The 22941-nt window shown below is 37.0% G+C and overlaps 1 protein-coding gene across 1 annotated transcript in view; it reads right to left on the bottom strand.

The window, feature by feature from the left end:
* NRG3 (neuregulin 3) overlaps positions 1 to 22941 on the bottom strand; it is a 345753-nt gene that overhangs the window by 37439 nt on the left and 285373 nt on the right. The gene's annotated exons all lie outside the window — the stretch shown is intronic.

Genomic DNA, 22941 nt, shown 5'->3' with positions numbered 1-22941 from the left:
CCCCAAAAATGTAAGGATTTCTTTTTCTTTTTTTTTTGAGTGGTGATTACAATGCCTTATTCCCAAGTCATTCCCTGTACTTGAAGCTTATGTACAACATACCACAGTAAAAAATTAATTCAATGATCTTGGACAGAACCAAATGAATACTTTGCTACAATGCACCAGATATTGCTTTGATAGGCATCTATTTTTTATAAACAAATTTCCTTTATAAATCTCATAACAGTCTAGTTCATTTTAAAACAGGACAGAATGAAAGTTAAAAAAATAGCTAAGAATATAAGGAAAACATTCATTCATGACATCATAAAGAAGCTGATAAACAACTGGAGATTCACACACTCAATTCATCAACAGCTCCTTAAGCATTATATTTTATTTTTATGATTTCAACTACTTTTCACGTTCGAAATGCTAACATGCTAAACAGACCGTTATTTTTTAAGATCAGTTTCTCCAAACATGTAAGACACAAACCAGCATTTTCATTAACATATTTCAGGCAGAAAGTCAACATGTAGCATTCTCAAAGTACATGACAAGCACCGTGCACTGACAAACCTGCATTTCCTTTCTGGGTTAGAGATTTTCAGTGCAGACACACCCATCAATATGAATACCAGACACATAGGTCAAGTAGGTGGCAATAACTCCAAGTTAATAAATCTCGGGTTCACTACAAATACTATGTGACAACACCAAGGTGAATTTAGGCAAATACTAAAAAGAAATCTACACTTAATGGGAACATCAGTCAAATACTACCTAGTGTTATAATGACTAAAGACTATGTATAGTATCCTAATCATTACTAATTATTATTTTCTCAAGAATGAACATCACAGTGCTGTTATTAAAGATTTGGAACCTTAAACACAATAATTCGTCTCTTATAAGTCATAGTTGGTTTTTTGTAAGCTATTAAAAATAAAAATGCAAGTACCAAATCTTTATTTTTTTAGCTACTTCTCTACTTGCTCACTCAAGGAACACTGTAGTGATGCAGAAGCCATTTCTAAGATACAAAATGTCCTCAGCGTCTGTTGACAATTTCCCCTCATTTAAAATTGAAATTCTACAGGTTGTAGTTTTGCAATACTGTCTTAAAAATAAAAATAAACAAATAAACTTTTTATCTGTCTGAAGTATAACTGGAAATGTAATTCAGGAGAAAATCCTGTTCACATTGCAGTAAAACTGATTCCAGTAGAGCTTCAGGCTCATTCCTCATTGGCATGTACAAAACAGTAAATCCTCACTGGCAATGAACTAAATGTTTGGGGGGTTTAATTTCCTCTTCTGTTTTGTTTTGTTTGTTTGTTTTTACTAGCATGTGTAAACACAATTACCCACCTCCCATTTCCACTACAATACACAAAGGACTGATCCTATAAATTTTGAATTCATATGTTGAGGTGACTCACACTGAAAATAATTAAAGAATTCTTCAGTTCAGCAACTGTTAACCTATTCTGCCTGAATACTGATTTTGGACCCTACTGCCTAAGACACAACTGAAAAACACATGATTATGAACTGCAATTTCACTTCAACATTCCATATAATTAAAAAAGCCCCACTGATTATTGAAAGTGATTTAAGTAATGCATGCAAACAGGCTTAATTTTGTTTTTCTTTCAACATAAGACCTCATAAAATATTTTTTTTCAATTTTGCTACTCTTTTTGAGAAAGGGTGAGTTTAATTCAGCTATGCTCTTTTGCCAGTCCTGAGGAGCGATCACTGTCTTGTTAAAGATGCTTCAGAATAAGTCTTACCAAGATAAAAGTAATTCAGAGACCAGACAATATTATCTGGCTCCAACAACTATGTGAAGATTTATGTCTTTTGTGTAGGGAGATTAGTCCCTGTCACTAGCTTTCAACACATGCTGATCAATACTTTCCTTTTTGTTTACTTCATACAGCACATATTTAAAGAAGTACTTATTGATTAACTGTACACCATTTCTTAGACACCTTTGTTCATTTTTTATATCCTTTAAGTCTGTATTTATGCATTGGATGCCATCATTTTTAAATATAAACACTCAGGCAACTTTCCATTCTCTAATCTTCCGCATTGGCTTCATTTAAAAATCTCCCTGATACTGACAGCCATGTAATATGCCTTTCTCTGCAGACTTTGAAGGCCTCCTCGTGGTTGCCTTAATTTGACCTTAGGACTGTGCTAAACACACACAGCCGAGCTGAGATCCTCTCTGGCCAAGGAGCACCGAACAGGGCCTGATTCAGGCAGATGGTGATAGCTCAGTACTGCAAAGCACCTCAGCTTTCACAGAACAGAAACTGTAGAAAAGAGAATTGCAAATTCCTTCCCCTTCACTCAAGATTTGCATCAACTTGTGCATACACGTATTTACACACTGGAACTAACTTCTCAAGGTAATATAAAGCGTGACTGAAATTATTACTCTCTCTTTATTCGCATATATTCATATATTCCTTGTGAAGTACATCACCTCAATTACAGTCTATTGAAATAAATACTCTGGGGAAAGGATTCCTCATTTAATGAGCAGCCAAGAAAATATTTCTCCTAGAAACTAAAATATAAACTACCATGGATATTCCTGGATAATCCATCTGAGGACTCAGATTACAGAATGTGAATTCCACCAAGCATTCAAGTGACAAAAAATACACAACCTATACCACGATAAATGACTGCAGTGCTGAAAAGTAACATAGTAAACTGTTTAGATGCAGGCTATTCATTTAATAAAAATTATGGAAAGAAAGGTCTTCTCAGAACATAAAGTCCATTAAAATGGGTTCCCATAGAAAAGTCCCTGATCATTGTGTGCCCTGTCACATGTCCAGCCCATTGCAATTTATGCTATCGATTCTTTCTTATTTTCCACCATGCTACAAATTTTTCTGTGCTTATCTCACATATTTGCCCATGGAAGGTTTTGGTTTTTTTAATTCTCTTGTTCTTTAAAATTTACTCTTAGAGGCTGTGATCTATTTGCTTTATGCATATGGAAAGAGCCACTGAAACACACACATGCATCTTTGGAGGATTAAATAGTGTAGAACAGATACATTCTTCTGATTGTTAATTTCTAAAACATATAGTATTTTGTGTGTGTGTACAGAAGCTGAAAACTTGCCTCCTCTTTGTGAGTTTATTATAAAAGGAAGAATGGTGGTCCTTGAGTATGTAACTACATTACAGAGAAAAAAAATCAGCTAATTAAAACAGATTATGTTAGGCTTTGTTGGGACCTAAATCCACAATATTATTACCAGCCATGATCACTGGATCCTCTAGCTCTATTGTGTATTTTGAGTTGAAATATCTTTGAAAGAGATTTCAAATATGAAGGACAGCATTGTGCATGTGTCCTACGCAAAACAATAACAAAACACAAATAGTACCTTTCCCTCTCGTGATAATTTCAATGGCTGTTGAATAAAATCTCAAAATGGTCACAAGCATCACAGAGATTAATTACTAACTACTCAAAGTGAGCCAACTGCGAAATTATGACATTTGCCATACAAATGCATAATTGAACCTTTGCTCTATAAAAAACCCCAAACCCTAAAAATTAATAAATGTACAGATGAATTCTTATCCTGAAGTTTTCACTCTCAGCCCCAAAAGCACAAACCCTTGGAGCATTCAGCATCCCCTTACCTTCCTCACTCCCTTCCCCAAGAGGACCCAGGGCATTGCGGCCAAGTAACAACACGCTATAAAATCAATATGGAAAGCACTGTATCTTGTCATTGGTATTTCTGAAATTCAATAGCTTTCCATGTGCTTTATCCAATCAAAAAATGCCAATGAAAACTTCATGAAAATAATTTTATTACCTACTTTCACAAGGAAATTTAGATACGTTCTTCACCTCTTTCTCCATCTCTGCCATTGATGAGCCAATGGACAGAATACAATAAGAGCTTTTCTCAATAAATTACAAGACAGCATGCAGGCAGGGTATTTGTTTTTTTTTCCCATCCCTGTGCAAAAACTGAGCTATGCAGGTGCAGCAAAGTGGGCACTGTGACCTCTGCTGTGACCTCACAGCCCTGCTTTTGCAATTCCCTTCATCCTCTGCCTGTGCCTTTCCTCAGCACACCACATGCCATTGGAATGCCTTGCAGAACCAGAACTTCACTTCGGAAATTACTTCAATAGTACCATTTGACACTTAAACTCTCATTTGTGTCCTCCCTCAACGTCACATGTAGAACAATGGAGGAGGACTACATGGACCTCATATACAACATCAAGATTCCCAATAAAATATGGATTCTGTAAGTTAAAAGGCAAGGGAGTAGCTAAAGCATATTTCTCAATATACTGAGATTTATGTGTGACAAGTACTGAACCATATACAGCATTCCAAATTTAATTCATGAAGAGAATAAAAAAAGCCTGCATGTTCCACAAAATCTGTGATTGCCTCAGCATCAGACATTCAACTCTCCCAAGAGTTTTCTCTGTTCTTTCACTTGCAAAAAACTACTGCACAGATTCTCCACCATATGCTGTAGCTTGTGCTAAGGCAGAGTGAAACAGCTGAAATGCTACAAGACACAGTTCACAAATTTCTTCTTTGGGTAAGTGAAGACCCTTGCTTTTTCTGTAATCACAAGAATATTGCCTCTTCCATTTCCGTGATTAACATGATAAAGTGCAATATTAACATATTAACATCTAAAGGAATGAAGTCTTTGCAAACACATGAAATAGATAAACCCACCCCAGATAATTCTATTTCAACAACTTTAAGAGCATATGGATTGCTCCACATAAAATACCATGCTTTATTCTAATTCTCAGCTACTTTTATTAGACGCTGACTTTTCTTCCTGAGATTTTTTTTTTTTCTGTCTGGGAAGAATTTCCCATTTAAAAGAGATTCAAGACACTTGAGTACACAGATCAGAAGAGGAAGTTTGTATCTGCCATGTTTCTGGAAAGGACAGAGTCAAGGTTAATTGCAGAGATTCCCATTTCAAAATGGAACCAGAGCAGGCTGACCTATGCTGGTGAAAGTTCATAAAGCATTTCATAGTTTTGACAGTGGTTCTCTCTTGGGAAGAACAGTTTGATAATTTTGATTGTAACAAAGATGAAGAAAACACATTTTCTTCTACTAGTGCAATGTCCACAGCAGAAGGATTTTAATGAAAGCAAAGTGAAATAGATGTAGCCTATTATATATTACAATTGTATGACATTATATATTGTTAGACTATTGGTATTCAACACCAGTAAGACCATGTTCTGTGTACACAGAAGGCAGAAAAGCAAGGGATGAGCACCCAACCTGCCTGACAGGCCTGTTTTGAGCACTTAATTCTACAACATTAAGTTGCTTTGGTACTAGTTTTGCGTGAAATATTGAAAATTAAGCATAGGTTGGTGAGTGAAAAGCAAAGTCGCAATCAAAAAATAATGAACAAAATCCTCTCAAGTAAAATAAGCCAAACACTGCAAAACCAAACCAAAAAACAAATCCCAAACCAACCAACCAACCAAAAAAAAAAACAAAACAAAAAGAGAAAAAAGAGAGGCTAACCTTACACAGGAATATCTAGTGTTGTCTCTGGTTACAGCAGGAGTGAAAGAATCCAACCACAAAAATACACTGAAAGAAAATTCCAGTGGAACGGTGGGAAGGTTTTAAACCTTTTCAATGCTCGGCAAGTTTAGGTGGTGCACAATCTCTCTATAGCACCATTACTTGCTAGAACCTCAATACTGAATCAAGAACTAAAACTAACAGCTACTTGTCCTGGTTTTGTCTGGGACAGAGTTAATTTTCTTCCCAGGAGCTGGTACAGTGTTGTATTTTGGATTCAGAATGAAAATAATGTTGGTAACACTCTGATGTTGCAGTTGTTGCTAAGTAGTTAACACCACTACCGAACTAACAGTTAAACCCACTTGCATGTTAGGTACTGAAACCTCTCAGCTAATATCTAAAACTTCATCTACTTGATCTACCATTAACTCTTAGTCTTTATGTCACTTGTGCTTACTATCACAGCTCCAAGTACCTCCAGCTTCTGCTCCAGGTCCAAGGGATGCAAATTCAGCCCCTTAAACAAGGTCTTTCACCATCAGACCACAGTCAGTGACAGGATCATGGCAAGATGTCAGACAAGGAGGGTGTGTAAGATGCCAATAATTTGGTTTCAAAGCCAAACACCAGCCAGAGTCTGCAAAGTTCCAGCCACCTTTGTGTTGACAGAACTGCTGGCCATTCTCATATAAAGCCGTTGAAACCCTTTGAAATTTAGGTAAGAATATTCACATAACTCTAATCATTACAAAGTCTGAACGTAACCCACTGTCCATTAAACAAAGAATTTTGCAGTATTTTCTGCATTGTAGAGAAAAAAGCTCCCAGCCTTTCACAGACACACTAAAAGCTTCAAAGCATAAATTACAAAAGCTTAAGGACTGGAAAATATTACAATTGTACCATGATTTTTTTTTTAAGTAAATAACATTTTTTTCCAGAAGGATTTTGTTTTGGTGGTTTTTGTCCTTTTTTTCCAGTGGTTTTTATTTCCACGTGTATTCTTCCATCTCTGGCAAGACTCTTGTTCAGCCATACTTTCTGCTGGTAAATGGAGGAAGCAGCATGAAGGACATTTAGACACAAACTGAATGAGTTATTGTAAAGTTTATTAAGGTTTCATAAGATGTAGACATATATACAGGGACTAATCCAAAGACCATTAAGTGAAATAGGAAATGGATAAGTGACATAATCATTTTATATGTAAACCTATAAAGAGAATTTCTGAGAAGTTTATTACATAAAAATATTATGGCTTTATAAAGCAATAGCATTCTTAATTCTGCCTTAGTAATTCCTTAACTGGCGAGGGTTGTTACTCCTAAGATCCAAAACATCACTAACATGCAATATAATAACACCTTAATTTCCCAGCTGATATTTGATCTCAGAGCTTGCATTTCTATTATCAAATAAGCCCTGCCACTGGAATTTCTCCCTGTATCTTGCTTGCTTGCTGGTACTGAACATTCTACTCAAATCTCAAGCTAACAGCAAAGCTGCCAAAGTGTATTTGACAGTTACTGTTGATGGCTACATTGTCAGGAGCTCAGAGCAAGTCAAGCAATATAATAATTAAGTGCCATCTCTTTTGACTGCTGGTGCTTTAAACAGGGTGCATTTATAGATTTTTTTTAACAAAAATATGGTGTGAGCAATGACAGAAAAATCACAGAAAATGATGGTTAATAACTTGAAATATTTTTTAATTTTCATACACCTAAACAGAAATGTGGTGCTCTGCCTGGGAAGGCTCTGGAGGGTGAGGGCACAGAGGATAAGGACAAGAGTTTAGTCAGGTGCTGAAAGATGTGACAGGGGACACTGTGTTGCTACTCAAGTGCGACAGTTTCCGAACAAGACTCTGCAGGCACAGGGCTATGTACTTATGTATTGCCTTCTTTTTGTTCCTAGCTCCATCTCCTTGACCTGGCTTCTCACAAGCCAGTGACCAGGGATGGACATAACAAGGAAAGACTGAAATGTCCTTCTTCACACAGAGCAGTGTCCCTCCGTGTTCCCCTTGAAGGATTAAAGAACTGTACACTTGTGTGCCCATTACTCATTCTGTTGATTTTCCTTGTGTACTCCATGAGCCAGTGGACCTTGGAGACAGATGTGGCTTGGTGTGCTCTGTCCCTCATCTCTACAGGTGCAGTGGCATCCCCCTCACCCTGTCATGAAATATTCCTGTCATTCAGGCCCCCAATCACAGCAAGTACATGTTTGCTTACCATAATGACTACAACACTCAAGTCCAGGCTGGATAAATGATCAGAGAACACCAGACTGTGCTGGCAGAGATAGAAAAGGAACCATGGTGGCTGTAAGCAGCTACAGTCCTCCTTTAATCCTCCAGAGGCTTTTTGCCAACAAGAGGGATAATATCCAGTTGTTCATACTGAGCAATGGCAGATGCTTAGTTTACTCATGTAAGCAACAGTGCTGAGACACAACCAAGCCTTTAGCCCACAGAATGTCTCGCAGGGTGCTCCCAGCACTCGCCCACGGGGAGGGATCTGCTCCACACGCTTGGCAGTGGCTGCAGGTAGGCAGCAAGCTGGCAAAGCCAGGCTGCTTAAATGCCAACTTCTATGTGAATGGCACAGTCCTGTGCTTCAGAAGGATTGAAGAAGGGGATTAAAAAAACAACTGACATATTGCATGACATCAATAATACATTCTAATTGTGTTTCCAGTTAAAAGAAAATTCTTAAAGTACCTGAAAATACAGTTTTACCTATTCTTGTACTCCTCTTTCTGGCCTTCCAAAGCCAAAACCCATTATATGTAGCCCAATCTCTCTAAATTAATACATTTAGGTGAATTTTATACACTTACAAATCGTAGCTCAAAAGGATGCAAGCACATTTTTAAGGGCAAGCATGTACATTCACAAGGTATGTAAACTTTGTATTATCCTTCAGGAAAGGATAAACTTTCTCCCTTATCAAAAATACACAAAAATATTTTTTATTAATAGAATTTTAAATTTCGAAATCTCTTACACAGGCTTATTTTTTTCAGGATTAAAGCACAGTAATGTCAGAAAAAATTTATAAACTTGCCACTTCAAAAGGATGCATGGTTATCCAAAACCATACAGTGTAACATAATTTCTTATAATCTATAGAAGAATAAGAATCTATGGAAGAATAAGAAATTAAACTCAACCATAGGAAAAATATTTTCAGAATGACACACACAATAACTTTAAAGTTGAAAGTGACTTAAAAAACCCAAAACAAATATCAAATTATCTCTGACCCCTAGGAGGTTAATGACAAGATGAAGCCAGGAGGACAAGACAAACAGTAACTGAGAGTTTCCCTCTGGGTATAAGGAAAAACCTTTCCCTATGAGGGTAGCTGGGTGTGAACCAGGCTGTCCAATGAGCCTGTGCAGGGTCCATTCCTGGAATCACAGAATCACACAACATCTGAGTTGCAAGGGACCCACAAGGCTCACTGAGTCCAACTCCTGGGCCCTGCATGGGACCATCCCCAAGAGTCACACCATGTGCCCGAGACTATTGCCCAAATGCTTCTGGAACTCTGGCAGGCTTGGTGCCATGACCACCGCCCTAGGGTGCCCAGCCACCTTCTAGGTGAAAACTTTTTACCTAATATTCAATGTAAAACATCCCTCACATATCATTCCCACATGTCCTCTCACTGGTCACCAGAGAGAAGAGCCTGCCCCTCACAAAGAAGCTGTAGACTGCAATGAGGCCTCCCCTCAGTCTCCTCTTCCCCAGGCTGAGTAGACCAAGTTCCTTCACCTGCTCCTCATATGGCTTCCCCTCAAGGCCTTTCACCATCTTCATAACCCTCCTTTAGATAGTCTCAAATAGCTTTATATCTGGTGGTGACCAAAACCACACACACTGGCTGCACCAGTAAAGAGCAGAGCAGGACAGTCACTGGAGGTTTGTGGCAGCCAGTCAATTGACCAGAGAGCTCCTGACTTATTTTATGACTGCATGAAAGGCAGCAGCTTTACAAAATCTCTGCATGGCAAGCTGAAGGACGTATTACACCAGTATCAGACATTTTCAAGTGAAGCCTGACTGGTGGTACCAGTAATAAACATTTCCACACAGACTGCCTGGTTGGGTCTAACAAGCCAGGAGCTGTCATACACAATAGTGATTGTGGCAGCACAGGGCAGCTTTTGACATTCTCTGTAACATATGTAACACTTCTGGTTATGATTTATATCTAAAAACTGCAAATGGAAATACTGTCTCAGAAGTAAGCACTTCCTCTGGTTCATCACATTTTAAGACAAAGCTCACTTTGCAAAGCAGTAATGGTCAAGTGTTGTCTGACTCATGTTTTAAACAACAGCCCTTTCTGTATCCCTCAGCTTCACATCTTTTAAAAACATCCCCATTACTTTCTGTGGCAGTCATGATGGACAGCTCATTGCTATAGGGCCAAATGAGAGCTGAATCTTGAACAAACATTGCTGAAACATCACAGCTCTGAGTGTGGCTTAATGAAAAGAATAAGCAGACTTGAAGAAGCTGAACAGAACTCAAACAAAAGCAGCTGAATAGCAATAACTTGCCCTACTTGGGCTTGCCTGTGACCCAGTTTTCTTCCCTGCCTGGGAGAGATGTATTTTGAAGAGCTTGCGTAGCGCTGAGCGACCAAGGGCAGGCTGAGGGGGAGGCAGGAGGCAACAGCTGCTGCTCTGCCATGGCACGAAAGCAGAAGGTGAAAGAACACCAAAGAATAGACTGCAGAAAACAGTGCTGCTTACAATCCCAAGGCCATGGACAAGGTGTGAGAGTTCATGGAGAGGCCTTGATGATAGCAACTGAAATTCCACACAAAAAGGCTTCCCTGCTGGCCAGCCTTCTGCCTCTGCCTCTCATTGTTCTCTCCCCTGCAGCTGAAGTTACTCGTCTTTTAAAGTGAGGTGCCTTCTTATTTCCCAGCACCTTTAGACAGTTATGTCATTAATTCAGGAAAAATCCAGTTTGCAAAATTATCAGGAAACCAGCTAGGTAAAATAATTGCACATCTTAACTGTCTTTGAATTTTTCCTTTGCTGTCAGGTGTTGCAAAAGCCAAGGAAAATGTATTGCCTTTCCATGTTGCTCTTCATACATCCTCTTTGACAGCTCCTATCTGTTTTGCTTTTCTGAGCAGGACTAGAGAGGAGATTCCTTCAGATGACCCTTTCTCACTCATCACCCTAGTGATTGTCAGAGAAGGCAGAGGTGATATGCAAAAGTGGTAGTTATGAACTTAGATAAATGAATTTAATTAAGTATCATTAAAAAGGTAAGGATTTACAAATTCCTACTAACAATAACGGAGACATCAAATCTCAGTTTAGATGCCTCTAAACCAGTTTTGTTTATGCATGCTATATATACAAGAAATATGTTTATACTATGTTAATAGCCAAGAACCACATTCAAGTACCTTCCAGATGGACATTTCTCCACCCCTAATTCTTCTCACTCGTAGCTTTTATTAAATCTTACTGGGTATTTCCACCTTGTTTAGACTCATTTTGGATTTGGAAACATGTAAGAACTGTTTTAGATGCATTATTCAGGGAAAACTCCCTATGGGGACTGTTGTTCAGGATAGAGCAAGAATTGATAAAAATGGTGGGACTGATTCTGGTCTACTTGCAACATGCAAGAAAATTTCACTGAAAACTAGAGTCATAGCAGAATCAAACCAGAATGTGCATAACCTGCAATTACTATACATTGGCTGGAACAAGAACTGTCACTCAGATGTGAGCTGCCCTCATATTTTGTCTCAAAAAGCTCTTATTGAACAAAAAAATCCATTTCCAGGTATCTTAACTGGCACATGGAGCATCAAATGTTCCAATAATGCAGAATTAGACTTAGAAAATACAGACAAGAGAATCAACAACCACCTACGCATCCCAATTAAGCAAAGCCTTCACTGATCATGCCTCTGTTGGGAAATGGCAGATTTCAGCTCAATAAGAGTATTTGCACAGAAGCAAACTGCAATATTTGCAGAAAGCAAACATTTTTTGTGGCAAAGGGTTATGAATCCTCTAACGAGACATTTTGAAGGGATACAGAAATGCTGACCAGGATGCTCTGAATACACTGTGTATTTATGCTCCTCAAGTCTTACTGTTAGTTGTCTCATTATGAAATGACATACTGAGTCATTTCTCCCCTAACTTGCCTCATTTCATTTTAACCTTTTGACAAAAATAGTTTTATACTCCAGGTACTCTAAAATCAGCCTAAATTTTCATAACTTTCATAGCCAAACTATGTCCTGCAATGATTTCTGACCCATGTTACTTGAACTTACAGAGACAGCCATGACTGACACCTCCATCAGGTGCTGTGGATGCTTTCAAATTCATCTAGTCATTGAGGTCATTTATGGGATGTTGAATTTTAGTAAGTGACTGTGTTAAAGTGTGTATTTCAGCTTCAGTGGATTCAAAACCATAGGACAGTCAGTGGGAAATAATTTAGGGGTATGCAGTACATTTGTAGCTTGACAAAATTCAGTCTGTGCAATCATTCTCAGCTGTATCCAGTTCAAGTATAAAACACTTTGGAAGTAAAATTTTCCTTCTGGAAGGCACACATAAACAGAACTTATGTTAAACACTTGCCAGAACTCCCCATATAATTTATACACTAAATAAATAAAATTTGGAAGTGAACCCCTTTCAAACACAGAAAACTGAAAAGTACTTCAAGTAATCACAATATTATTTCTATTTTTAGAAACAAACATTTTATGTAAGGGCTGTTTATTTACTATTTTATATTTGTGAAAATAATTTTAAAATTCTGTTAAATACTCACTGCAAGTACTGATGAAACAGTGTGCTACATCAGTAGGAAACTTCCCACCTACTTGAAATAGGTTTCTTTAATTGGTTTAAATTGTTAAAACTACCTATGATATCCAAGACTTGTTTATAGTAACCAAGCCCAAATCACTGAAGAAATTAAATTATTTTTAGTAGTATAATTATATGAAACTGTCCTCTTGCCTTCAAAAGGTCTGCAAACAGGATAGAGAGAGGCTCTTCACTGATTCTTCACACTGAAGTCTTTCTTACAGAAAAAATAATGTTTTAAATAACAGAGAAAGATAAAGGGATTTTTTTTCAGAAGGGTCCTTAAGTTTTCTTCTTCAGGTAAAAGCCAAGCAAACTGCAGTGAAGGCTGCCATCATTTTACTGCTATGCAGAGAAGAACCACAGCCCTTAAGCAGAAAAGGAACTTTGTAGATGCTTCTGAAAGAAACTCTGAAAAATTAATTTCTGAAATTTTACAACTAACAGCCAGTATCACAAAAAACAAGTGAAACATCTTTGGATGTAAGATCAAAATTTACCCTGGATCAAAGCCCACCCTTCTACACTTTCTAGCTTAGTGTTGGCTCACTATCAGGAAACTGTTCCAGTGTCTGAGGAAGGAAACAGAACAGAGGACTCAGCTGAAAATTAGAGTGCTTTGACAGTCTGTAAGTTCTGCTGAATCCCATCGCTACCTCAGCTGTCTTGGTTAAGTTCTTGTGGTCTATGTGCTGCAATTACACACACATGGTGGGATTTTCCCAAAGCTTCCACAATGGTTAAAGAAAATTCAAATCTTGTTAAGGAATCTTTAATATGAAATGGGTTAAAAATGATAAAACAAGTTTGTGGCTGGCTAGGTACAAGAGATAGAAAACCCTCTCCAATGAATAATGGAGCAGAAATGCATGAGATGAAGAAAAGAAATCTCAAGGTTTAAATTCTTGTCCAGAGGCATTTGGTTTGGTGCCCCCTTTTTTTTTTTTTAAATTACACTTCCAGAGCCTAAGAATAAAAATTTTCAGATAACCAGTGAAGAGACACATGTAAACATTCTTCTATTTTAGGGACTTAGTTAGAGTAGGAAAGAAATTATTAAAGACAGGGAGGGAGGATTTCAAGAAACAGGGAAAACTTGATTTCTCAGAACTTCCCACATACATACTGGTCACTTCTTACAATGCTGAAATGCAGCAGATACCTGCTTACGTCTTTGCAAATTCAGTAAATGTGTTGCTATCAATGAACAGAGGTTGAATAACATGCACATGATGTGGATAAACATCAGTATGTCTTTTAGAAAGACTGAAGCTGCAGAATGCTGGGCTAATCACCAGGATTTTTGCAGTAGGCATTATTAAGTTTTTATACACACGCAACACACCTCTCTGACAGTATTTCTTAAGTGTTTCTGTTCCTCTGTGCTAAATCTCCTCTGGCAATATAATTCCATGACTAATAATTTGACCAAGTTTAGGTGACTGAAGCAAGTACCCGTGGTGAAAGCTCATCCATAGCACAATCAAAACGATAGCACATTTCCTAAGAAAGGTTCCAGCAGCCATTGGTTTTTCCCAGAAGAACAAACTACTTCACAGTTTGGAAAGACTCTTAGGTTTAGCAGAAACACAACAAAGAATGATGCCAGACATCTCTCTTCAGAAAAACATGAAGCTCTTTCTTTTCTAGTAAAAATCAAAAAATGGACTAAGCAGCTCATGTAAATATGTATGTTCAAGACACAGTGGTACAACATGTTGCCTTAGTGTATCTTACTCTAATTGTCTAATATTACAGTTGTCTCTCCTAATCTATAAATACCCCTGTTTGTAGGTATCCAGGGGGATCTAATCTAATGTCTTCTAAGTTGCCTTGTCCATCTGCTGAGCTTAAAAATCAAGACACTTCACTTTATTATGGGCGACTGTTCTCCACATGGAATGCATAATTTATATTGAAATACTATATGATTTATTTCAAGCTTTCTGAACGAGATCTTTGCCTACTGTTAAAATTACCAAATGTCTAACCAGACATTGTAATAACCTTATCTGATTTTTATTTTTAGAGAAAAATAGGATGCTTATATCTTATAACAACTAATTATGATGATTTAGTTACAAAGATTTTTGACAAGACCACAAAGATGTTGCTCTTAAAGAAAACATTAAAAAAACCCCTCATAGTTGAAGCTGTGTATATTTATTTTTAATTCAAACCTCTGGTTTCTGTGTAGTAATCTATTACCTTCTATTAAAAAAAGATCAACCACAGTAACTTCTCATATAAGAAGTTAATTATGAAGCTTCTAGAAAACGTTAGCTATTTATCTTTTTATTTAAGAATTCAATTAAATACTTTTGCTTGACTTGCAACAAAGCTGGTTTGTTTTGATATAAAAGTCATCTCAGGACATAAGTACCTTGCAAGACCTACAAAGTCAACATTGCCCAGAATTTTTTTTGAGTTTAGAATTTCCTTTATTTACTGTCACAAATAACTTTTATTTACTGTATATTTTTACTCAGTATCAAAATATTGTTCCTAAACCAATTTATAGTAAGATTCCAGTGAAAACCTCTGGTGGATAAAGAACTCCGTGATCTCATAAGACCTCTTTAAAGACAACAAACAATACCATCTACTTTTTATATATTCCAAAACATTCAGATATGAAATGAGGCAAAAGCCTTTTAAGTTAATCAAATAGCCTGATCTCAGCAATAGCTCTGCTATGTAGCAGCTCAGAGAAACTGCAGTGAAGAGGGAAAAAAGTGAATAAATCCAATCACAATAAATCTTTTCTCGTCAGCCAAATTGTACCTTGTTAAACTTTCTCTACTGAAACATTTGAAGTCTATGAGAAACTATAAATACCACCATTAGATTAATTATAAATATATAAATATACACATATACACACACACACACATATATATATATATATATATATATATGTGTGTGTGTGTGTGTATAATGACTAAGCACTGCCTTCTGGACCACTGAATAGTCTTCTATGTCCCACAAAAATTTCCACTCCAAACATCACAGAAAGAAACATTTCAGAAATTTATAGCCATGTGACATAAGAGATGGTACAAACAAAACAATTTTTTAGCCTAAATTGTAGCAAATGTTATCAGGTAATAAGAATACCAAGTGAAGTGCCAAGGGAGGAGGACTTACACAAAGGCTGCACTGGGGACATCAGGCTTTGTGTTGCTATTTCTGTGATGTTAATGCATCGATTACACTTTTTTTTCACTAATGAGCAGCAATTATCACTAATTTCACTATTGAATGAGTGAAACTATTTGGGAGATGCAGATAATCAATTGACTAGGTTTACCTGCAATGCATGGTAAACCAGTTGAATTGTATTTAACAGCTTTTCTTTTTGTTAATTGAAAAAAGTGAGCTTCCCATCCCAAGCTATATACTTACTAACTGAAGAGACAGATTAAACACTTAGTTCTTATATTTCACTGAAAATTGTACTTCACATCTTTTTAAAGATACTTGTTATCTCATATCCTAATTAATTTTAACTTCACAGTTATTGCACTCCACTAAGATGTGCATCTTCTTCCTGGTTTTCTTTTTGGTGTGTGTGTTTTTTTTCTTTAATGCAAATGCTCTTTCCAAATTGAATAGTAATTTGTATGACCTTTTCCATATTTTTTGAAGAGCAGGTTGATTAACTCAAATTCTCTAAATATTTGAGTAAAGAAAGAAGTGAATTAGCTTCAGTTGTATCAACCACATTGCTTTCTCTGTGAATACCTACTGCTTCTTTGCAGAAATATTTTCCGGAATTGCAAGTATTTGAAGCAAATCTTAATTTATTTTTATTTAAGTTCTTAGGAGACTTGTATTTCATACTGTCTGTGATGAAACATGGTAAACACACTATTTTCAAAAGAAATCCTACAGTATCCCTTCCAGGAATCATAAACAATCCAATGAATGACAAAACCCCCATTATTTGAAGTAGAAAACATGTTTCCAGCCAGAGGATTCTGGAATACTGGAAATGAAGCAGTAACCTTATAAACCCCTGTGGCTTACAAAGAAACAAGACAGGAAAAATCCATCCTTCTACACACCTGCTTCTCTCTCCTCTACTGTCCTGTCACAGAAGTTAAAGGCAGTCTGTCTCAATGTCTCCCCTTGCAACAGCTTTCTGTGTCTGCCAAGTCCAAGACTTGGTTTGCTCTCCACGTAAGTGAATAGTTTGGTGGCACATGACGAGTTCCTCTGTGCAGCATCCCAGACATAAATGTCACAAGACCTACCAGTGATTCCCATAATCATACTGCTACTCCATCTGAATACAGTTAGGAGGAACTCAGTTGATGAGCAGAAAAATATCAGTTCTTGATTCAGGAAGCACTGCTTTACATTGAAGGTCTCAGTTAAATGGTACTTAAGACATTATCCAATTAAGTTCAGTTCAGACATTCTTCTAGCCTCATGAGCAGTGGCATCCAATCAACCCAGTCCAGAAGTTTTTAACACAAATCACTGATGTTTTTCTAAGAGCTAACTATGTATAAGAGTGGTAACACAATAAAGGAAGCAAGGATTTGAGGTCGAAAATAGAAAACATACACAAAAAGGTAATTACGTTCTACAAAATATTTACTCAGCTGCTCTTGGGAACAATCTGGACATAGTCAGTGAACACCAATCACAGCCAGGATTAACTCTTCAAGTGAATGGCAGATATTCTGATATGGGGAAATGACTCAAGCTACATAACAGGTGGGAAAAAGAAACCAACAGAAACTCTGTGGTTTATGGTACTTTTCACTACTCTTGGGCTAATGGTATCTGTATTAATTCTATGAATAATGTGTTTGTCAAAGATCACAACACCATTTAAAGCTCTGTGGGAGGCATGGGGACAAGAGTTAGAATTCACATTACCCCAAGCTGAGACATTATTATTTTCAGTAAAAAAATTGTAAAGTAAACAGCCTAGCTCTTCCTTCAAAAACTTTAAGATCTAAAACTTCAGTCAAGCTTCAGAATTAGTACTTTTAACAATTAAATAAAAAACAAACCAAGAACAACTGGTGAAAGTATTTAGTCTAAGCAGTTGAGATTTTTCAAGGAGCCTAAAGAATGCTTCAGCTGCATTTTGGTTTAAATTAAGTGGCTAATTTGTGTTGGGCTTCTTTCTGAGCTGCTACTGATGGGCAAGCACAGCAGCTGACGCAAAATGGCGGTAAAAGATTTTGCATGACATGATTATTCACCAGTAAATGAGTCTGGGGACAGTTCAGTACTGCTGTCACTTAAATCTGTATTAAAGTGCCTGACATGGGCATGTTTAAACACTAAGATCACAGCTCCCAGAGTGATCATTGTCAGTGTGTGGTTAGGAATGGCAAGATTCAAACCAAGGGAGCTCTGTTCAGCAGTAGAAACATTGAATTTTGCTAATAGGCTTTTTAAAAATTACCTATCAACTTCTTTTCATATAATTAAGTCCTCTCAGATGCACTTAAGGTTTACTTCTTCCTTCACAATGCAAACTATTCTCCTTAATGCTTGCAAGACTAGACAAAAGTAGCCTGACTGAGTATGAATGTCAAAGTCACCCAGTATTTTCTCAGAGACCTTGTTGCTAGTTATGACTCAGACTATTCCATGCTGAATAAAAACAATAAAAGATATGAAAGAGCATATGAAAGTGAACTGCAGGTAGTCTTCTGATTCCCAGTTGATCAGATTCTTCTGCAAAAAGAAACAAACCTGAAAGTATTGCACCCCTGCTATATCTGTCTTGATCTTCTATTTTAGTTTGAGGTGAAGAAAAATATACATATCTGCAGTGTCAAACCCACATTGTCTGAATAGCACCTAACAATATGCACAATAAACTCTCTGGGGCATTGAGCACAGTTGTATTGTGCTTAACATCCTGAACTCTGGTGCTGGTTCCCACACACTACATAAAAAAACCCCAAGCAGTTATAAAGATGTAAAACATTTGAGGAAAAGCAGCAATACATTAGTCTCTCCACCTCAAACTTAGTGTATATTTGTTGGGATGTAATTTGCATAGATAGAGCTTCAAGTTCAGAGAAAGCTGACTGGAAGAAAAAAGGTCCTGATAACTTTCAAAGCTCTGCACCATCACTGAAAAATGTTAATTTCCCACACAGGTCTCCAATGGATTAGCAGCTTTGAGGTGTGCAAGCTCTCCCCATGGCCTTTCATTATATTTCAGAGTCACTTAAGCCTTTTGCTAATAAAAAGACAATGCCACAGGTGAGATTATGAAATACCCCAACGTTAAGCTGAGAGCGATTTAATTAAATGTTGCTTCCTAACAACATTTCTGGTATGGCTCTGGCAATAATAGGAAAAAGTGAATGCTGCAATTGCTTCTTTTGCTTTTCCCATGACATTGCCTTTCAGAGCATGCTGCAGAAGATCTGGTTACGTGACACAGCTGCTCAATTCAGTTTTACAATGAACAATAAGTTCATTTTGGCTCTGGGTTTGGTATGGAGGAGGATCTGTATGATCAGACTTTGGCTGCTGCTTTTTAATTAAAATAATAGAGACAGGTCCTCAAAGGGAGTAAACGAGCACAGCTCTGTTGAAGTGCGTATTTACCAAGTCTTCTCCCAATGTCAACAGCAACAACTTCCTATTAAATTCAAGCTGTGCTTTCTGGGAAGATGCACATCTCTGTACAGAGAAAGTTTATGGCACATAGAAGCAAGATTCATTTGCCTAAGGCACAAAATAAACACAAACTTCTTTCCTGTATTTATTCCTTTAGATGTTGCTCCATTCCTTGATATGCTGCGAGTAATGCATAGCTTGTGCTCTGAGTGCCTCATAGCCTGCTTTTACCTTATGATCCACCCATGATGGATAAGCAGATTATGTTTCTTATATACTATTTTTTTTTCCAGATGTGAAAAAAACTCTGATTCAGTGTTGGCTTGGAAAATTTACTTTGATAAACAGCTTGGGCTCAGGGCCTGATCATCTCATGTTATTGAAACAGTCAAGTTAGTGACACACACCAAAATGTACATAACATTGGCTATTTGCTGTGGAAAACATGGAGAGGAGTGATTAATTTTACATTTCCCCTTACAACCGGACTAGTGCTATGGCTTTGAATTATATAATACAATTATCTTGAACATTAAACCCCTATACATCTTTCTAGTAGATTTTCAACATAATTATTCATTAATACCAGCAAAAAAAATAAGGATACACTTAGATTGTGTTAAAACTCTAGTACAAGGGGATATGTAAGAGTTTTATCAGGGCAAACCGAAAATCTAAATAAAAAATGCATAATATCACAAAAAGTAAACCAAGAAAAAAGGTATGAGTTCATTTACAACAACAGAAATGCCAAAGAAAGATGCACAAGAAATATTATCACATGAAAAGCAAAATTGAAAAAATCCCAGTATGAAACTTTGCAATGGTACATTTACTAGTATAGCTAGTATACAAACCCATGAACTTCTCAGAATCAGACATGCCATCTCACGTACAGAATAGCCAGGAAAGACATTTCTCACATCTGCAAAAGCAGAAACTTGCAGCAGTAGTTCACTGTACAACAAGTCACCACCAATGCTAGAACAACCTTCACTTCTCTCCTGATCCATAAGACATGTTTTATTGATGTTACTCCCCAGATCAACAGTTATTTTCTGACTCAGATGCAGTCTGGCTCTAACACTCACTCATTTTTTTTTCCTCAGTAAAACTCCTGGCTTCACTTTTGCTTGAGAACCATCATTCCCGGACTTGGCTTTTATAGTAACAACAGAAAACAAAATCCTTTTCCTCCACAGCAGCAGCATCACAACTGGATCACTGCTGCCTTTTCCAGCTGAGCATGCTGCATCCTAACCAACAACTGATGGGGTTTTTCACCTTTTTCCTTGGCTTTCCCCTGCTCTTTAACTTTACCTTTCCTGCCTGCATCAGCTTCTGTCTTAACCAATTTGGCATAAACACATGGGTCAATAGGAGGGATTACAGCATTTTACAACCTTGATCCACTGTGCTCCATGCCGAGCAAAACAACACTGGGAAATAATCCAGCAGATAAGAGTGTTTTTCAGACACTACTTGTCTCTCCCTAAAAAAGCTGCAATTTAGCAGTAGGTGCAGAAAGGCACAGCAGCAAAGAGAAGGGCTCAGGCACTTCATTTACAGTATTTTGGACAAGAGAATATTATTTCTTCATAAGAAATGCTCTTGAAAACACCAAGTGTAACACTAACAGTGAAGAATAAATGGAATTAGCTTATTTTCTAAAGGTACCCCTGTGGTTTTCGACACAGCTTCAAATGAGTCAATCCCGACTGTTAATCCACTCTTCAAGTTTTGCTCCTGATTCAGGCTATTGCACAATTACATGTTGCTTAATAAAAGCATTTATGGAACAAAGTGTGTTTACTTTAAGTTGCTCACTTAAAGCTAGGCCTTATTTTGATAGCATTCTCTAAAGTTTGTAACTCTTATCATGGAACTTTGAAGAGGAAACTACATTGTTGAAGTTTCTAATTCTCTTGTGCTGGACCCAAAAGATCTTTAAATTTAGAGCCGAATAAACTGATGGTGAATCCTACTGTTTCTGGTATTCCTATGACTAAATTGTGTTAAATGGCTTATATCGGGAATCACAGCAAATTACATATAGTATTTCTGTAAACTGTCAAGATTGTTAAACTGCTTTGTATGTCTTTGTGGCCATTAGAAAGCTCAATACTTTCAGATTTTTTTTTAATATTTTTGCCTAAATGCAGAATTTATTGTGAAAGCAGGTACCAGGTGAGAAATTCTTGATATAATAAAACTATAGTACACAAGCAAAGACATCTAAAATAGAATAACTTCCCACCATTTCAGTTATGATGATCTAATCTGAAACAATGTATTGCAGCTCATTAATTTTAGAACTTGCTTTTACATAAAGCCGATATATTATAATGTAGGCCTGGATAATTACAAAGCTGCAGAGGCAGCTTTATTTTGGAATTATATGACATACTTTTTCTAGTACTAAAATGACATAAATAATTGAGGACTTGTATAGATTGGACAGAACAAGAAAAATAGGACTATCAAAACTAAGACTAAATTCCTTTTTACCTACCAAGAGCACAACATTGTAAACAAGCAGAGAATTGGGCATTAGTAAGCAATTATTTGTCTGAATTACAAAATTTCAAGTAGCAGAAAATATATTATTCCAGAGTATTTCTAGACAAATAATAAATTGAGACATTTTATCTTGATATAAGGAAAATCTTTTCCCATTACAACAGTCAAGCATTGGAACAGGCTGCCTAGAAAAGCCCTGCAGTCCCAGGTTTTTAAAGATTAAGGTGGATAAAGTGCTGAGCAGCCTGGTGGCACCTCAGCTGACCCTGTTCTGAGCATCAGGTTGGACTAGAGACCTTCAGGTCTTCAGGTTCCATGCTGAGCCATTCAGTGGTTCTGTGACATCCATTCTACAAATACTTTTTAAGCAAGTAGGGAACTCGCAGCCACACCAACTACTGCTCTAGAGGGCAGAAGTTTCAGACAACAGGGAACAGAAATAAAAAGGTACATGTGGAAGCAAAACAAGTGGCATAAAGCAAAATAAATCTTTTTCCATAATTAAATTAGCCCCTCTTTAAAGTTAAAAGGGCAATAACTATCAAGTAATATTCTCTGATAAAGATTAAGAATTGGAGAAAAAGATTTGTATGCTGGTCAATCATATAGAATAGCTAGTACATAATATATCCTAGGCTAAGAACCACTTCAAACATATTGCACAGGTAGTGAGTGCACAGAGATCACAAAAAGGGAAGGGATACTCTACACTTTTACCAAGACTGTAGCTCCTTGCACTGTAGGGCTCTGCACAATTAACTAAAAGACAGTTGGGACCTCAGAGATAAACATAGGGTCAGCAAAAAGAACTCTGAACAAACTGAAGGCTCTCATTTATTACTGAATTATAAAAGCGGTTTTAGGCTCTAGCAAAAGAAATAAGAAATTCTGAATACTAGATGCAGGTATTCATATATGACTTTATGAATAATTCAGAAAATTCAACATTACATACTTTTTTAGGGAAAAAAATTAGCATCAACAGCAGAGATATTACTACTGATACCAAAATAACCAGGGAGCAAGAGATGGCTGCAAGCATAGCTGTGACAAAGGAAAAAAACCTAAGGAAGTAAATAGGTGAAAAGCTATTCTCAAGAACAGTGACACAAGAGTAATGACAGTGAGGGAAACACGCCTTCAAAAAGCAGAAGACCTTGCAAGCAGGTCTATCAGCACAGCTGTGCCATCAACACAAGCATCAATATTTTTTAGAACACTGAGAGCAAAAGAAAGAAGGCTAAGATCAAGATATCAAAGAGATTGAGCAAGCAATAAAGATGGCAAAAGGATAAATGGAATGATTGATGGTACACACCTTGGCACCATAAAGAATAAGGAGCACAGAATGGAAGAACACAGCAATATTACAG

This window comes from Pithys albifrons, chromosome 9 (assembly GCF_047495875.1).
Source record: "Pithys albifrons albifrons isolate INPA30051 chromosome 9, PitAlb_v1, whole genome shotgun sequence".
NCBI lineage: Eukaryota > Metazoa > Chordata > Aves > Passeriformes > Thamnophilidae > Pithys > Pithys albifrons.
This window is presented reverse-complemented; position numbering and strand designations above follow the sequence as displayed.